Genomic DNA, 18,155 nt, shown 5'->3' on the forward strand with positions numbered 1-18,155 from the left:
ACATGTGTGTGGGCGTGTGTGTGTGTGTGTGTGTGTGTACTTCTGTCTCAGCAGAATGCAGACTTGGCTCAGAGCCCTTGTCTCTGAACTCTATTGTGCGCCGGCAGGTGTTTGGTTCCTGTATCCAGGTGTCTGCACTTTCATCACACAGGGGACCCCAGTGGGATTCCTCCCCTCCTCTTATCAATCAGTCAATGAACAAGTCAAACAAGAAAAAGGCAAACGGTTTTTTTTTTTCCTAAAGGCATTTCGGGTCCAAAGCCAAAAACCTGCATGCTCTGAACAGGCTGGGAAATGAGCTGTGGACACGGGAGGGTAATACCCATGCTGGACAGCAGGGGGCGCATCAGAACACAGTATGTGGCTCAGAGTGGCAGTGGCAAGCTGAAAGTAACCATGTCCTTTACTCAGAGGGTGGGGTGGGGGTGGGGGGGTGCTGGAAGCTGTTGCCCAAAACAGTCTGCTCAGAACGCAGGACACTTCACTTCCGGGCTCACCCCCCCCCCCCCCCCCCTTCAGATTTGGACAACACTCTGTGGTGCTGCTACAGACCCAGTGTCTGCAGTCACAATGGGCCATTTAATGTGTCTAACTTGTGCGTGTGTGTGTGTGTGTGTGTATGCGTGTGTGTATGCACGTGTGTGTGTGTATATGTATGTGTGTCTACCCCGAAGAGGTTAATGAGATTCAGAGTAAAAAGGAAAAAACATGTTATTATTATTCTTATTATTATTATTATTATTATTATTATTATTATTATTATTATTATTATTATGATAATACCAGTAATGAGGGGACTGTGAATTGTGGCACTTCATCAAGTAATGTGGCTGCTGGGTCCCACTGGTAAAGAAAAAAATAAATATTACACATTTTAATAGCTGCGTATGGTATCATTAAGCTTTCTTCTCAGAAGGGCTCCATATAATGAGCAGCGTTTGATGTCGACGGTGGCTTCACATTTCAGCCTTTATCCTCCCGTGCCGTTTTGCGGGTGGGTGTACGGGTGGGCGGGGGTGGCACAAAAGTAGAAAATGTTTGTATTGAAAATACTTGCGCTCAGTAGTTAGAAAGGAAGCAAAACAATTGATGGCCTTTGAAGTGAGGCGAACTATGGCGACCGAGCTCTTAAAAAACACTACCATCTTTACACAAGCTGGAAGCTGAGGGGGAAGTCAGGGGATCAGCTGAACTTTGCTAAAATTTTTTTTTTTTTTTTTTTTTTTTTCTGGAAACATCTGTAAAGGAATACACTCTCACTTACGCTAGAGCATGTCCACGACACTGCTTACCCATGTTAAACAAGTGTAAACAAATTACTTTTCTCTTTCTTTTTTTTCCTTCTTCTTCTTTTTCTTCTTCTTCTTCGGCTACAGTACGTGGGTTCGGGAGCGCGGGGGGGGGGATGGGCCGGCTGCTGCCATGGAAACGCAGGAGCTCGGAAAGAGGCGGTCGCGTCCTCCTGCCCCGCCGGATCGCCGGGTCTAGAGCACCATGGAGCGCGTGGTGCAAATTGGGGTCAGTTTCAGTGAACTGCCTGCTGCTTTGATCCCCGGACAGCCTGGGATAAAAGACATCCTGCCCGCCTGTTCCAACCGTACGCTTACGGAGGGCCTTCCCACACACACATGTACACACACGTACACATATACACACACACAAACACACGCAAACACACACACACACACACACACATACGTATCACGAGTCAATATGAAATGCAGCTAATATTTAGAGGTGGAAAAAAATGCAACATGCTAAACTACCCTGTGTATTCAGAATCAGGATCGGGTTTATTGGCCAAACATGCTTTTTACACTTTCTACAAGGAATTTGACTTCAGTCCACAGTAACTCACACTGTACTTATATTCAACAATGTCAACAACAACAATGACAAACAACAGCCAAGAGTGGGTTTTACCTACAGTAAACAGCAGTGAAAGTGCGTTGTGCTGAGTTGAGGACAAGCAGTCGCCTGTCGCTGAACTAAATCCAGCCCCTGTGTTGCCGCAATGACCGTTGGGCGTGGTGGCGCTATCCTGCCCCCGCGCTCCCGTCAGAACACAGAGCTATTCAAAATAGGGGAAAGTTCCAGAGAATCACTACTCGGTAGGCTATTGATTATCTTCGGTTGATGTCCAATTAGAATCAACTTCCACATCTCTCTAAAAAAAAAAAACTTAAAAAAAACCATCCTGCTAAAATAAACCCTGTATGGACTTAATGGCACCGTCTATCAGTGACCTTGGCCTCTTCTTTTATCTCCCTGGAATCACGCGTCGACATTTGGGCCAGGACAAAATCCCAGCTTTGATCCGCCCACCACCTGCCAATAAGAAACATAAAGCCTGCTTCCGGTGGCTCGTTTCTTATTGGCAGAGTTCGTTTTCAAGTCACGTGGAAGACGAGACGAGAGGGACTCGAGCCGTCACTACAAGATCGCAGTCCCAGCCGTTTCAGGGTACGCGATTTCTTCTGGCGAGCGCTGCACTAGGAGGCCTGGAGCCGTTGCGGCGGTTGGCAGTGTTTTAACACGAGTTCCTGTCGTTACGCGATCAAACGGCACAGTTCACTCAGTCCCTGCCTAGCAGGCATGACTCATTTTTATGGGAACCTATTGTCGCTCGATGATAAATCTTTTTTCCTCCTTCCTCTCTGTCCGACAAAGCTTTCATGATGCAACGGTGTAAAAAAAACACTTCAAAGTTCAATGTTAGTACATGATGATGAAAAGTGCACGCGCGTGTAATGGAAACGCTAAATGTACAGCTATACAAAGGCGATGAGGACGCCGCGTGAGGCAAACGGACTAGGACAGCGGAAAGTCGCGTGCTGTACCGTGCGTAAAACTGTTTTCTTCCCTCGCGCGGGTCGTGGGAGCGGGCTGCAGATGTTTGATCGGTGCGGCTCAGGAAAACAGTGGATGTACGCAAATTTGGAGCCTGTGAAGCACAAACTCTGGTTGATGAATCTGTTCCGAATGCAATATTAAATAAACGACACCATTTTAACCATGTTATTTTTTATTATAATGATTGAACCCGTATGTCTTTAAATTCCCATCTTTCTTTACATCCAAATCTCTGTGGTAATCTTTAATGCCCCCCCCCCCCCCCCCCCCCATGTACACAAAAGCTAATGATACGAACAACGCGGTGGTATTGTCTTAAACAAACTATTGTGTTACATTGTAAAGTAAAAAACAGACATTACTTTATACTTTAATGCAATTTATATTTAGTGTATTCACATTTGAAAGAGCTGAAAGTTGTACAGTGAAACAGGGGTGCCAATCTTACGTAACACGACAAGTCTCGGCACCTCTTAATCTGCTGGGTTTAGAGATAATCCCTTCATGACACATTCACAACGTGTTGGCAAAAACACCACAGTGCAAATACAATGAAAACAGTCCCGAACATGGCTAAGTCACTGCATCGTTTATTCAGATTTCTGAGCATAAATCTCCAAAACAATTTTGCATTGGTTTGAAATATGTATATATATATGGACATACATATGTATGTACATCTGTAGTAACCGAATAATATCATCACCATAGCAACATACAGGGGATAGAAAAGTGCGGAATCATCATGAAGTATTGAAAATCGTAATTTTTTCCCCCTTCACTCTTAGTCACTCATTGCTTGGGTCATCATAAACAGATGGCGGCTGTTATTAGGACATTTGTAGCACATTCCTGGCACTTAAAGACGGTCTCGTACCAAAAACAGCGACGTCCTTTAAAGTCACAACACTGACCAGCGAGCGCTCGCACTGGAGCCCCATTACGGCGTTGAGAGACATGGTTCGGAGTGTTAGGGGTCTGCTGACATGGGTGATGATGACGTGTGTTGACAGGTAATGTTAGAAACAGCGGGTAATGCCTCAGGTGTTCAGGGAGGCCACGAAAAAGAAAAGACGTAGCGTACTGAACACCTGCAGTCAGGTCGGCTGAAAACAGGATCGTGCTCAAAAACATCTGTGGGGATTGCTTCTTTTTTTTTCTTTTTTCTTTTTTTTTTGGGTTACAACCGCTGTCAAATCAGTGCACTTGGATGGTGAACTGCAATTCCCGTGAACTAGGAATCAAAAACAAATGCGTCGACAGCCAAGTCAACCATTGATAAGGACAGTCTTCCTAGTATACTATCTGCTGTTGAATGAAGAACACTCCTCGTTTAGATAAACATATTCTTTGATTGACTGCTCGTTTTGTGCTGCGCACAGCGCTATATGCAGCACTATCATTGTTGCATTATTTTTGTAATGATTAACCTATATGCACTTTCACTGAATGGCCGTAAGGATTTGAAATAACTTTCTTTGGTGTAATCTAAATTGCATTAGGTCCAGAGGTTTTACACCCCCTACATGTGACTAAGAAGCTTCTTTATGTAGGGACACTCAGCTGCTGAATCAGGGCCCAGATCTGAACAGGACCGCTGAACAGTATATGTATTCAATAAGAATCATTTATCCGGTAAAATATATAGACTTTTCAGAGTGCTCAATAGACTCAAGGAAACTAAAATTAGTATAATTTGAGAAATTCTTACTATCATCCTTTATAAATTTATTTGTTTATTTGTGCATTCACTTATTTAAAAACACAACCAGAAATATGTTAAGAGAGCATATGATTGGTTATTGCTCCATGACATTTTCAAATGTTTATTTTCATCCTTCTTAAAGTAAAAGTTGGAAGTGTGACTGTGCATCACTGGTCATACATGAAGACAAACGGCAGTTTTTTTTCAGGTTCAACATCTATTTTGTGAGACTGCCTTGCTATATGCAAGTACCAACTAAACCTCTCTTTTTTTAAAAAGTTTGAGCACCTGCAAATTTCACTCCAAAGCTACGGTTGTAAACCGGAAACTTAACCTGGGAAAAATAAAAGTGCAACAATCGGGAAACGGAGCTACAAATGTTTGAATACCGAGGCCAGATGCAAGAGATAGAATAGATCGAAGGCCCTCAGGTGTTCCTAGGGCAGAGTGTCTTTTAGAACAGGAAACGGCACAGATTACCCCCCCCCCCCCACCCGCCCACCCCCCACCCCAACCTTTACAGTGCATTTCATTAGCTCTCCATTCAGGAGGAAATTGAAACAGTAGAATTTGCATCGGTTATTGTATATCATGGGCACAACCGTAAGGGTGTAATTATGAAGTAACGATTTCTGCAGCCTGCGTTTGTCACGGAAGGAGTTCACCCAGCAGTCAAGAAACCGCCAGATTCAGGCAAGCCAGCGTTTTACATACAGTACAGCCTCATGGTACACAGAGTAATATACACACACACATACACACAGGCACACGCACAGGTACTCACACTCACTGGGTCTCTGGGGCAGGTGAGTGAGGCTGGCTCTCTGGGGCAGTGAGTGAGGCTGAGTGAGGCTGGCTCTGTGGGGCAGGTGAGTGAGGCTGGCTCTCTGGGGCAGTGAGTGAGGCTGGCTCTCTGGGGCAGGTGAGTGAGGCTGGCTCTGTGGGGCAGGTGAGTGAGGCTGGCTCTCTGGGGCAGGTGAGGGAGGCTGGCTCTCTGGGGCAGTGAGTGAGGCTGGCTCTCTGGGGCAGGTGAGTGAGGCTGGCTCTCTGGGGCAGGTGAGTTAGGCTGGCTCTCTGGGGCAGTGAGTGAGGTTGGCTCTCTGGGGCAGGTGAGTGAGGCTGGCTCTCTGGGGCAGTGAGTGAGGTTGGCTCTCTGGGGCAGGTGAGTGAGGCTGGCTCTCTGGGGCAGTGAGTGAGGCTGGCTCTCTGGAGCAGGTGAGTGAGGCTGAGTGAGGCTGGCTCTGTGGGGCAGTGAGTGAGGCTGGCTCTGTGGGGCAGTGAGTGAGGCTGGCTCTGTGGGGCAGTGAGTGAGGCTAGCTCTCTGGGGCAGTGAGTGAGGCTGGCTCTGTGGGGCAGGCTGAGAGCTCTGTGCAGACACGCGTGCGGTACAGTACCTGTCGGAGCCTGGCCTCTCACCTGCTGATCTGTCAGCACTCACTTCCTCCAGGCTTCTCAGGTGTGCAGTGCGGGCTTGTACCTGCGTCCCCTCACACCCGCCCCCAGCCCCTCACACCCGCCCCCAGCCCATCTCACGCACGCAAGCACACACACACACACGCACGCAAACACACACACACGCACGCAAGCACACACACCCACGCAAACACACACACACGCACGCAAGCACACACACTCGCACACGCATGCAAACACTCTCACACACACACACACACGCACGCAAGCACACACACACGCACGCAAGCACACACACACACACGCAAACACACACACGCAAGCAAGCACACACACACGCAGGCAAACACACACAGACGCACGCAAACACACACACACGCACGCAAGCAGACGCGCACGCAAACACACACAGACGCACGCAAACACACACACGCACGCAAACAAACACAGACACACGCAAGCACACACACACGCAAACACACACACACGCACGCAAACACTCACACGCACACACATACACACACACTCACATTCACACACACACTCACACAGGCACACACACTCACACACACACACACAGACTCTCTCACACACACTCTCACACACACACGCACGCAAGCACACACACATGCACACGCACACACACACTCACACGCACGCACGCACGCACACACACACTCACACACACACACACACAAACACTCACGCACACATACACTCTCACACACACACACACACGCACACACACTCACACACGCTCGCACACAGACTCCTGCTCGGCTAGCGTACCATAGCCGTCTCATGGCAGGCCCATCGCGTGCGATCGCTGCGCTCAAACAAAGTGCAGGGGAAGGCTTCTTGGTAGCAGAACGTGCCATAAAACCTGTTTAGAGAGATAATGAGGCGACAGTTGGATTGTTATCGAAAATGCAAAACAAAAGGACCAATTGAAAAACAACCAAAAAAAAAAAAGAAACCTCACAGCCCTGATGCAGCCATTAGGTAAACTGAAGCTGAACTGGCCCGCGGCTAATTGTCACCTCTTCGCACAAAGTGGCGACCGAGAGGCGGCTCATGTAAACTGCCGCCGTGCATCGCTCAGGGGTGTCAGAGAGGCTGAGCGGCAATTACAGGTCCCGTCCCGAGTTTGTATAAACAAGAGAAAGAGGCGTGAGCAGCCTCCTCGAACCTCTCCGTCACTACCCATCTTCCGCCGTGGTCTGAAGACGCATCTCTTCAGACCACACCTGGGACTAACTGCCACCACCTCTCTGTGAATCATGTCACTTTAAATCCCCCCCCCCTTTCATGACACCCATATGTTACATGTACCCCCTTTCCAGCACTTTTTGTAATTTGTATTTTCGTACTGAAATCATACCTTGTTCTTCTCCCTAGTTTGACTTGGCATAAGTTAGGTCAGAATAATTTTCACTGAGGTGAACTGAACTGTGTTCTTGGCTATAAATACCTGTACGAGTATTGTACCTTATTGAACCTGTGTTGTGCAGTTGTTCCAATGACCATGATTTACACTTTTGTACGTCGCTTTGGATAAAAGCGTCTGTCAAATAAATGTAATGTAAGGTAATGTAATGTAATGTAATGGCTGTAATGTAATGTAATGTAATGGCTGTAATATAATGTAATGTAAGGTAATGTAATGTAATGAACGCTTCACACCAGTTCTACGTGAAACAGGTTTTTCTATCCTCCTCTTCCTCGGCACGAAAGCAGGTTCCAGGTTTTCTGAGCCGACTTTGAGGACTGGAAGGGCTGGAACGTGTGCGCAGGCTACGGGGAAAGCAGCGCGAGGCTCCGACAACAAACATCCCCAGCACCGGCGCTGGAGAGGAACCCTCGAATTTATCACACACCAGGACCGCTTTAGGCCTGCCCACACGCCGGAGAGCCTTTCCCATCGTTGGAGATTTAGCATGTAGCACTGCAGTAGATGCCATCCTCACGCCATCGAGTGCGATGTTTCGAAAACAGCTGTCAACTGCTGTTTATCTCTTGTTCAAGAGCGGCGTATGTTTTATCCGTTTCCTTCTCGTGTTCGGGGTTAGATGGGCGCGCAGTTCGGCCCATTTCCCCTCCGCGAGACGGCGGAGGCGTGCTGTACGGGCAAAGCAAAACCCGCGGCGCGCTAGACACAGGTAGCATCGGCGGCACTGGCTCTGCCGTGCACACAGACAGTATTCCATGGGAGGGTCGGCTCCTGCGTGAATTTGGGAGAGGGGAAATGGGACGGTGTGACCGTAGATTCGGCGTGCGATAGAAAGGCCCCCCGCCCCCGCCCCCCCCCCCCCCCAGGCCGGGGGGACCCGCTGCTCCCATTCCGCCAAAGTTTACTCTTCGCATTGGCTCGGAGCGGTAGTAGTTATCCACTGTGTGGTCCCACGCCATTAGTCTGTTTACAGAAGTTAACACTGAATCTATTGCTGTGCCTGGGGCCTACATTCCAACCGTGTGAGAGAAAGAGAGAGAGAGGGAGGGAGGGGGAGGGAGAAGGAGGGAGGGAGGGAGGGAGGATGAGGGAGACAGAGAGGAAGGCAGAGAAGTAGAGAGAGAAGGAAAGAGAGAAAGAGGGAGGGGGAGAATGAGGGAGAGAGACAAGGAGAGAGGGAGACAGAGAAGGAGAGCGAGAGAGAGAGAGAAAGAGAGAGAGGGAGGGGGAGGATGAGAGAGAGAGAAAAAGAGAAAGAGGGAGGGGGAGGATGAGGGAGAGAGAAAGAGAGAGGGCCCGGGGGCTTGATTAAAGTAGCTGAAGAGTCTGCCAGGCCGCAGTGCTCAGCAGACGCAGTGGCAATCACGCTAACCTTGTGTTCCAACAGGTCTCCTCTCCTTAAAGCCGCAGTCCCGGATAGGCCGGGGTTCAGCGAGGTCAGTCTCATCTAAACACACGCATTTCCCCTTTTAGAACATGGCCGAGCCCTCGCTGAACATTTGTCAGTGGAGCAGTGTACGTTTGCTGTGTAAACTATCCTCTGCCGGACGGACGAGAGCAAAGGGCTGACGTTTGCGGGTTTAATTCCTCTTTTTCTGCCGAACGCAGGTCACGCAGTCGAAAATATTTGAAATGCAAACATTTGACATTCCTGTCAATCCGCTATGATGAAGATCATTTTTTGAATAATTTTTCGCCCAAAGGTGGTACGTCTAAATAAACTGAAACCCAAGAGTTATGTAATGGCCTGGCAAGTCTGACTGCTTGCTGGTAGGACAGACACAACGCATATTTCCACCCCCCAGTTAATCATGAAATTTGTAAATGCATCACAACAACATGTCATCATCCTGGATTTAATAAACCAACGATGTCGTCCGGAAGTTCATTATTCTGAAGAAGACACACTCGGAATTTGTGTCACCAGCTGCTGCCGATGACATCACAATCGAGACCAGGCCACCATGCAGAGCTCCCATTGGCTGACAGCACACTTTGAGCACCCTGCATTCTCCAAACTTTCACAGTTTGTTTATAAAGGCAACAGTCACAGGTCATGTGAGGAGACAGACCAGTAACAGAGTGCTGCCGGCAATTCAAATGATGAATAATTATGACAAGATGGAGGACGAGCACGTTTGTTCTGGTCGAAGACTGCAGTGGAGGAAGTCCCCTGCCATGCGCGCACGGCGTGGTCCAGCACGTCACAACAACCCAGGGCCTGACGTCCTCTCGTTTCTGTGGTTACCGGGATCTTTACGGTGTTAAACTAACAGTCGGCCAGCACTGGAAACGCAGCTGGTGCTCTGAGGACACTGCAGGAGGCAGCAGTGTAATATAACGGGTGAGGAGCTGGTCTTGTGACCTAAAGGTCGCAGGTTCGAATCCCAGGCAGGACTTTGCCGTTTTGTACCCTTGAGCAAGGTTCTCAGCGTTGCTCCAGTGTACATCCAACTGTACAAATTGGGTGCTGTGTAAATGCCGTGTTGTGTAAGTCGCGCAGGATAAGCGCGTTTGCTCAATGCCAGTAATGTGATGTAAAGTAATGTACACAAACCAAGCAACCGCAACTCTTGAAGTGATCAGGGGGAAATAAGATCTTCCTGCACACACAGAAGGCTACACAGTGTGGTTCTTGGGCGTTCCCACAGAAACTACATCGCAGTCCAACAGCGTCCACTTTCCCGAATAGATAACCAGTTCGGTTTTCAGCCAATCGTTTCTGAGCGTGAGCGGGGACTTACCATTCCAGGTGGGTTCCCAAAAGCTCGTGTTGACTTTTGGGGGAAAAAAAAATAAATTTGGAAACAAATGGAGCACACCTCTCCTGCTAAAGAACTCCCTTATCTAGTTTAAACAGTGCTAACAGCGATGGCGAAGACCAGTTCACACCTTGTTAAAAGTTTTCTTTTCTTTTCTTTTTTTTTTTTTAGAGCGATAAAGCGGTGCTCGTGGTTTTTTTCGCACAGCAGGCCAAACCCCGGTCTCGCGCAGGGAGAGTTCTGTGATTAAGTCACACATGAACGCTCTTATAAAATATGGAAAGTATTAGCGCGTGAGAAACATGTGTTTACTCGCTCTGCTACACGCTGGTTCTCACCCGACGCGCCCCACTAAAACAACCCTTCAATGATGACATAAATTGTTTGACAGGCGAACACGCTGCGCGGCGCGACGTGCTCGGCTTGCATTGTCGCGCACGGTCCAATCACAGAGCTGCAAATTACGCTGCGCCAAACTCAGGCCCGGCACCACGCTCTAGGGTACAACGGTAGCGCCTCACCCGGGAACAAACATGCAAATTCGGGGATTGCAGGCCAAGATTCATAGCTGCTACGCCACACTGCCGCGAAATAAAGAAGTTGCATAACGCGGTATTTAAAATATCTGGTCGTGTAATTCTTGCTAACACTTTTTTTTTTTTTCCGGCTGGACCGCAACAGCGGGGCCAGCCCTACAAACGCGAACGTCTGTGACTGAGTGACTGAGTGAGTGAGTGGTGAAGTTACACCGTTGGTCGGCCGGATCACGTGTGTTGGGTCCAGCCACATGCTAGGTTTTAGCCTGGTCTTGTTTCTGTGATATTTAAAATGAATAATCTACCTTCTGTTGTCTGGTAATCGAAGTGCGGTTGTGAGTCACACACGGTTCCTTGCACTGAGAAACTTCCCCTGTTTACATCTATGCACAGGTTGCCACGGATACAATACGTGTTTTGGGCCGTTTGTTTATTTGCTTAAACAAGAAAAATTTCCAGTGATAAATCAGCTCTGATATAATCAGCTGTGATATAGCTTGAGTAAATTTTACTCCGACTGAGTGCATTTCATCTGTGTATGGCTCTCTCTGCAAGTCAAATGAAAACTTTGCATTTCACTATGCAGAAAGCAGTCTCTAACCAGTGTGCTTAAAAGGGTTCAAACGCCATACCTCTCAGCTGAGTGATAGGCATCTGTGCTTCTGTTTGTTATTGAGGTATATTTAGTATTTAACAGTGCACTCCACCCCCCTCCCTGAAACCCGAGCAATTAAGGGGGGCTTGGCACAGTGTCCCGGGAAACAACCCATAACCTTGCCTCCCAAACAGGACAGAGCCAGACAGAGTGTGTCTCTGCACCGGTAACAGGCCTGACAGAGTGTGTGTGTGCGCAGGTAACAGAGTGTGTGTGTGCGCAGGTGAACCTGCAGGTAACAGAGTGTGTGTGTGCGCAGGTGAATCTGCAGGTAACAGAGTGTGCGCAGGGTGAATCTGCAGGTAACAGAGTGTGTGTGTGCGCAGGGTGAATCTGCAGGTAACAGAGTGTGTGTGTGCAGGGTGAATCTGCAGGTAACAGAGTGTGTGTGTGCTCAGGTGAATCTGCAGGTAACAGAGTGTGTGTGTGCTCAGGTGAATCTGCAGGTAACAGAGTGTGTCTGTGCGCAGGGTGAATCTGCAGGTAACAGAGTGTGTGTGTGCTCAAGTGAATCTGCAGGTAACAGAGTGTGTGTGTGTGTGTGTTAAAGTGAATCTGCAGGTAACAGAGTGTGTGTGTGCTCAGGTGAATCTGCAGGTAACAGAGTGTGTGTGTGCTCAGGTGAATCTGCAGGTAACAGACAGAGTGTGTGTGTGTGTTAAAGTGAATCTGCAGGTAACAGAGTGTGTGTGTGCTCAGGTGAATCTGCAGGTAACAGAGTGTGTGTGTGCTCAGGTGAATCTGCAGGTAACAGACAGAGTGTGTGTGTGCTCAGGTGAATCTGCAGGTAACAGAGTGTGTGTGTGCTCAGGTGAATCTGCAGGTAACAGAGTGTGTGTGTGCTCCGGTAACAGAGTGTGTGTGTGCTCAGGTGAATCTGCAGGTAACAGAGTGTGTGTGCTCAGGTGAATCTACATGTAACAGAGTGTGTGTGTGCTCAGGTGAATCTGCAGGTAACAGAGTGTGTGTGTGCTCAGGTGAATCTGCAGGTAACAGACAGGGCGTCTCTCTGTGCCAAACCCCCAGATCGGTGCCAGATGCAGGGTAAGCAGACTGGAACCCGTTTCACACGGCAAGAGAGGTGGCTGAGCGCAGCGACCGCGTGAACTCTGCCTGCCCCCGAGCCTGCCCTGCAGAGTAACACTCACACCCGCCGCCCGCCATTACCACCATTACCGCCACCCGCCGCCCGCCATTACCACCATTACCGCCACCCGCCGCCCGCCATTACCACCATTACCGCCACCCGCCACTACAGCTGCCCACCATTACCACCATTACCGCCACCCACCACCCGCCGCCCGCCATTACCGCCACCCGCCGCCCGCCATTACCACCATCCTCACCCTGTCTCTCTGAATACCATCATCATCATCATCACCCTGTCTCTCTGAATACCATCATCATCCTCACCCTGTCTCACTCAAAACCATCATCATCATCATCCTCACCCTGTCTCACTCAACACCATCACCATCCTCACCCTCTCTCACTCAACACTCAACTCAACCAAAAGCTCAGCTGTGATTTCTTTCTAGCGTTAAACTAAATCCATCATAACTGCCTATCAAAGCAGTTAAACAATCACATAAATGTAAATAAATATGTGCATCAATGAATAACTGGGTGAATATTTGTTCCAGTATTATAAATATGCGAATCCTGTCCACCAGTCCTCCACTGTATGAACCAGACAAAAGGTTATTTTCCCCCATACATTGTAAATACTCTGACACGCGTGTCATACAGCACAATTATATCTCATTTTGTTAATTTGGTCAACTTAATAATCTTATCGTTTAATAGAGAGCTTAGCCTCCCCAAAAGGTAACTGCTACACCCGTTCAGTGTACTTATTTAAATTGCTATTAAAGGTACTTAAACTGCCATCGTGTTCTGTTAATCAAGCGCTGAGTCACTGTAATACAGAGTGTTGCCGTGGGGAGGAAAGGAACACCCTAAATTAATGAGATAAACGTAGTAGAATAGTGACAGAGAACACTTACGATGCATAAACTAACAGCCAAGGACACAAAGGTAGGGTTGGCATGCGCACACTCTACTACAAATCAATTTACTGTTCTTTGTACTATTCTGATATCAAGCTTTGTGAATTGTTATCAGCCAGCCGAGATACGGTAACTCAGCCACAAATGCACATGTTTGCATACGCCGCGCGTTATCAGACGTAAGGTCCGCAGAACTCAATTTTCGGCCGAGGCAAAGTCAACTGTTTATGCAGCAGCCTGAATGCGACGAGAGCGTCGTTTCTTTTTGAATAACTTTTAAGCGCCGCATCGCCGAGAAAACAGCACATAGCAGACCAATGTGTTGGCTGGTGACCTCAAGAGACGCTACAATGGGCAACCTAGGCAGGCTAACAGGGCGTGACGAAAACGGACAGTGCCCTAAAACGACCAGACCGAAAAAGATATATATATATAGCCCCGTGAAACGCATAAGAGGTGTCATAAGAGGCGCATTTTATGCAACCCGGATGTCATTTTGAGACTGCATGCCGTCTGGTCAAATTAATCCCTAGTCTGGACTGCTGTTGCGTAATCTTCACACGTCTTTGAGCATGCGTCTACTAGATACCTCATAAGCTTATTTATACTTTCATATTTTATAACATCATCATCATCAGTATTCTAAAACTGAATATGATATCTACTGGTTGCATAACTGGCACCTTTGCCCTCTTTGTATCAGACAGCAAAAAAAAAAAACCAAAAGGCTTTACAGTTAGGTGCCTTGAGTGGGTGGAGGGTCTCTTAGTGGTTAGGGGGTGCCACCAACTACCTTTCTCTCCCGTTCTTTAACAGTGAAACTGACAGGTCCTAAAAAATGAAACGATTCCCACATTTACACACGTGCACCCTGAACCTACCACAATGTTCATATTTGATTCAAAAAACAAGAAACAGTCATACTCACAGACTTGTTAATCAAAACAAGGGCTTTTATTTTTCCAAGCATAAACCTCTTTTGTTCTAACCACATCAGGATTTGGTCCTCAATGCTGAGAATCACATTTAATCGAGTCTCTTTCTTTATTTTTTGGAAATTACCTGTTGCCTGAGAAATGTAAAAATCCTAACCTTCGATTTTATTACTCAGTTCACGAAGCATATTGTGATTAAATCTACACTACAGTTCCTTATTCAATGCAGTAAAACGAAAAAAATGTGAGGCGATGATTTCATGGCCACAACTCTTCTATTAAACCAGAAAACCTCGTTATTAGGCTATTTAATATTTTAATAAACACAATAAACCAACGTTACCTAGGCCATGGCTCTGAACAACAATCTGCAATAATTCCAAAATAGATATAAATACAGGTTTGCTTAAAAGCACTGGATATCAGCGAACACTAATCAATGGAATCAGACTGTACAAGCCAAAACCTGAGAACTGTGGTATACGTCTAATCTACACAGCGAAATGTCCAGCATCAATGTGTCCGGAGAGGGATCGACTGTACATGGGGGCGACATAGCTCAGGAGGTAAAAGCAGTTGTCTGGCAGTCGGAGGGTTGCCGGTTCGATCCCCGAAGTGTCCCTGAGCAAGATACCTAACCCCTAACTGCTCTGGTGAATGAGAGGCATCAATTGTAAAGCGCTTTGGATAAAAGCGCTATATAAACGCAGTCCATTTAATGTATGAATGCAGTCCATTTACTCTGTCAGAGCAGTGTACTCTTATACGAGTTGATTTGGCACTAAACATCTTACTGTGTTGATGCAGATTATAAAGGGGGCCACAAGATTAAGTACAAAGACAGTGTTCAACACACAACTTCATCTTCCACCAACCCACTGCACCACACCCCCCCCCCCCCCCTTCCCAATCTCTGCCCCTGCTATCCTCCCTGCCACAGCCTCCCTGTCTGCTGGTGACCTCTCCCCTTGGTAAGCGCCCCCCCCCCCCCCCCCGGGTGGCCCTATCCCTCCACAGTTCAGAGTGATATTGTTGCTAGCGTGGGGTGGGGGGGGGGGCGTGGGTGGGATGCCGTGCACCTGGGCCCCACCTTGAGTAAACCTGCTGAGCAGGTGCAGGGTGGGAGCAGGAAGGAGGGAGGGAGAGAGAGAGGGAGGGAAGGAGGGAGAGAGAGAGGGAGGGAGCTGGTACTGCCCCCGCAGTGTGTGACACAGAGCCAGCTGTGTGGAGAGGTGTGGAAAAGCTCTCTCTCTCTCTCTGTCGCCGTCCCTTCAGCTATACCTTTCCCATTCACCTGATCTCTCCTTATCCCTTTGTCTCTTTCTTCTCCCCCTTTATTATCAACACTCTATCTTCCTTCTACCTCTCTTCCCCCCTGCTAGCTCCCTTCAAACCTGTCTCTCTGTTTGTCCATTTCTTACATTTTTCTAGTGTACCTCTCTTTCTCATCTCTCATTCCCTCTACGTACCTCTGTCTCTCTCCTTTATTCCAACATCATCTCCTTGTCTCTCTTTCCTTTCACTGATTTCCCTCTGTCTCTCCCTTCAATCCAATCTTTCCTTCTCCTTCTCTCTTCTCTTTTCCCTTTCTCCCCACCCCTCTGTACTCCTTTCAGTCCCTCTATACCTCTGTCCATCATCACTCTCTCTCTCTCTCACGCACAAACAAACACACTCTCACATTCTCTCTCTCCGAACCACTTCCCTGTGCTGTGGCCCGACCATGCTGACCCCCCCCCTCCCCCTCGTCTCTCCCCCCCCCCCCCCCGGATGACTTGGCACGGCACCGAGGGTAGAGGTTGAATGGCAGCCTGATTGATATGAGTCCACTTCCCTCTGTGGCCTCAGCAGAAGCACGCGAAGCGAATTTACCCAGGAGCGCCAGCGTGAGAGAGAGAGAGAGAGAGCACCACCAGCCCCCGCCAGGGCACGAGATTGGCAGCCCCCCCCCCCCAGCCGGCCAAGCCCACACACCTCTGCGTTGCCATGTTCAGGCAGGAGGCTGCAGGAATACGCAAATGAGCTGATGTCTGTCAGCCCTCCCGCTCACACAAGTCTCCTCAACTTCTGAACTTTTGGGAACAGCCAACAACACTTAATTATGGGAAACAACGGCGAACCCGATGAACCCCCCCCCCCCCCCCTCCCCCCCCGGGCATTATATTAACCCAGGTGAAATAGTTCTTTCATGATGTGTTTTCCATTGAAAATGATGTGAGGAAGCCTTTATAAAGTGAACCAACCTGTCTGTTGTTTTGGTACTAAGCATGACTTGAGTAGCACCCCAAGCAGACAGCCAATGAACAATCTGTCATTGTGACTATTAGGTTAATTGCTATTAGCAATAGCATAGCAATGGCTGTATGCAAAATCAAAGTAGCTTTCTCGGTCATAAGCCCAGCCTTAGTGTCCACAGCATTTCCTCAGAATCTGAAGGTTCCTCTGCCGTGGAATTCTGGGTATTTCTGGGGAAATTCACCGTCACTGAAAATGCAACAAGGCGAACAGAAGCCGAGGGTTTCTGTGGATCGAATCGACCGGTTATCCCAGGCTTTGCGCTGATCACTGTAGCATGAGCATGACAAGTACGTTTCCACATTTAGTCACGCAGTGTGGCAATGTCCCCCTGATCCCTGTGATAGGAGCTGTGTGTGTTTCAGGGTGGGGGGGGGGGGGGGGGTGATGGCAGGCTAACATTTTCCCTAACCCCCCCATCCCCCCCCCCCGCCCCTGACCACTCTTGCACAAAATTACAGAGCCCACACAAGCTCCGCACGCACACCACACAATAACAGCTAAATAGCAATAACAACGTAATTACGGTGCGGACAGACAAAAAAATGACCCGCTGGGGATCCCTTTGTGGCTGAAGGGCATTTAAAATGAGATCTCGGTTCTGACGAGACGCCTGTGCGTCTAATTACCTTCGTGCCACGGTATTGATCAATGTTATTATTACCCAACCTGGTGCCCAACCTTTGCAATTTTTTTGACTTGCATAAGCTCCCCCGTTAAAAATGCAGCTACGCTACGGTAACATTCTGGGTATTTAAAATTCCTAAAATTATTTCACTTTCACCCTTTCGCGTCGTGTGTTGAAGGTTGTTTGTGGCTTGTGCCGTGATAAAAAGAGACATACATGTTTTCCGTTATTTAAAAAAAAAATTAAAAAAAATTTGCTGATTCACGATCTGACCTCATGGAATTTCTTCAGCTGTGGGAATGAGGACACGAGACAGAAATGTCTCCATTATCCCCACTTGTATAGTTTCGGGTTTAACCTAATCTGTGTTTGCCTGGTGTCGAAGGTCTTGCACTGGCCACAGGGATTTGTATGTAAGGCAGACGTCATTCTTTTGTCAAAGCCACAGTAGGGATGAGGTGTAGTGCTTCTCTCAAAGGCTTTCTAAGAAGAACATTTTTTTTTGCGTTTTCAAAAGGCGAATAATGTTGCTGTTTGCCTCAGTATACCACTGTATTTAAAGCCAGAGCCGCTGTCTTATGGTTTTAACAAGGTTTTTGTTGAGATGTTTTGCTGTCCTTTGTTGGCAAGTAAACCTCAAAGTGGCCTGTTGTCTTTCACATATTTGTATGAATTGTTTTTTCATTTAAACATTGTCTAATTTTTATTTTATTAAAAACAAATCTTTTCCCTCAATCATTTAGGTCTCTTTCGGCAATTTTCACCGAAATGTTTTTTGGTTTTAAAATATTTTGATGATACATCCTGTGCCTCACAATAAACTGTGAAATAACATACAGATTCATATGACATTGAGAGCTGTTTCCAGCAAAACACGTTTTAAATTAAAATTTCACGAGCGTAACTCTATGAAC

The sequence above is a fragment of the Anguilla anguilla genome, chromosome 4 (assembly GCF_013347855.1).
Source record: "Anguilla anguilla isolate fAngAng1 chromosome 4, fAngAng1.pri, whole genome shotgun sequence".
Lineage (NCBI taxonomy): Eukaryota > Metazoa > Chordata > Actinopteri > Anguilliformes > Anguillidae > Anguilla > Anguilla anguilla.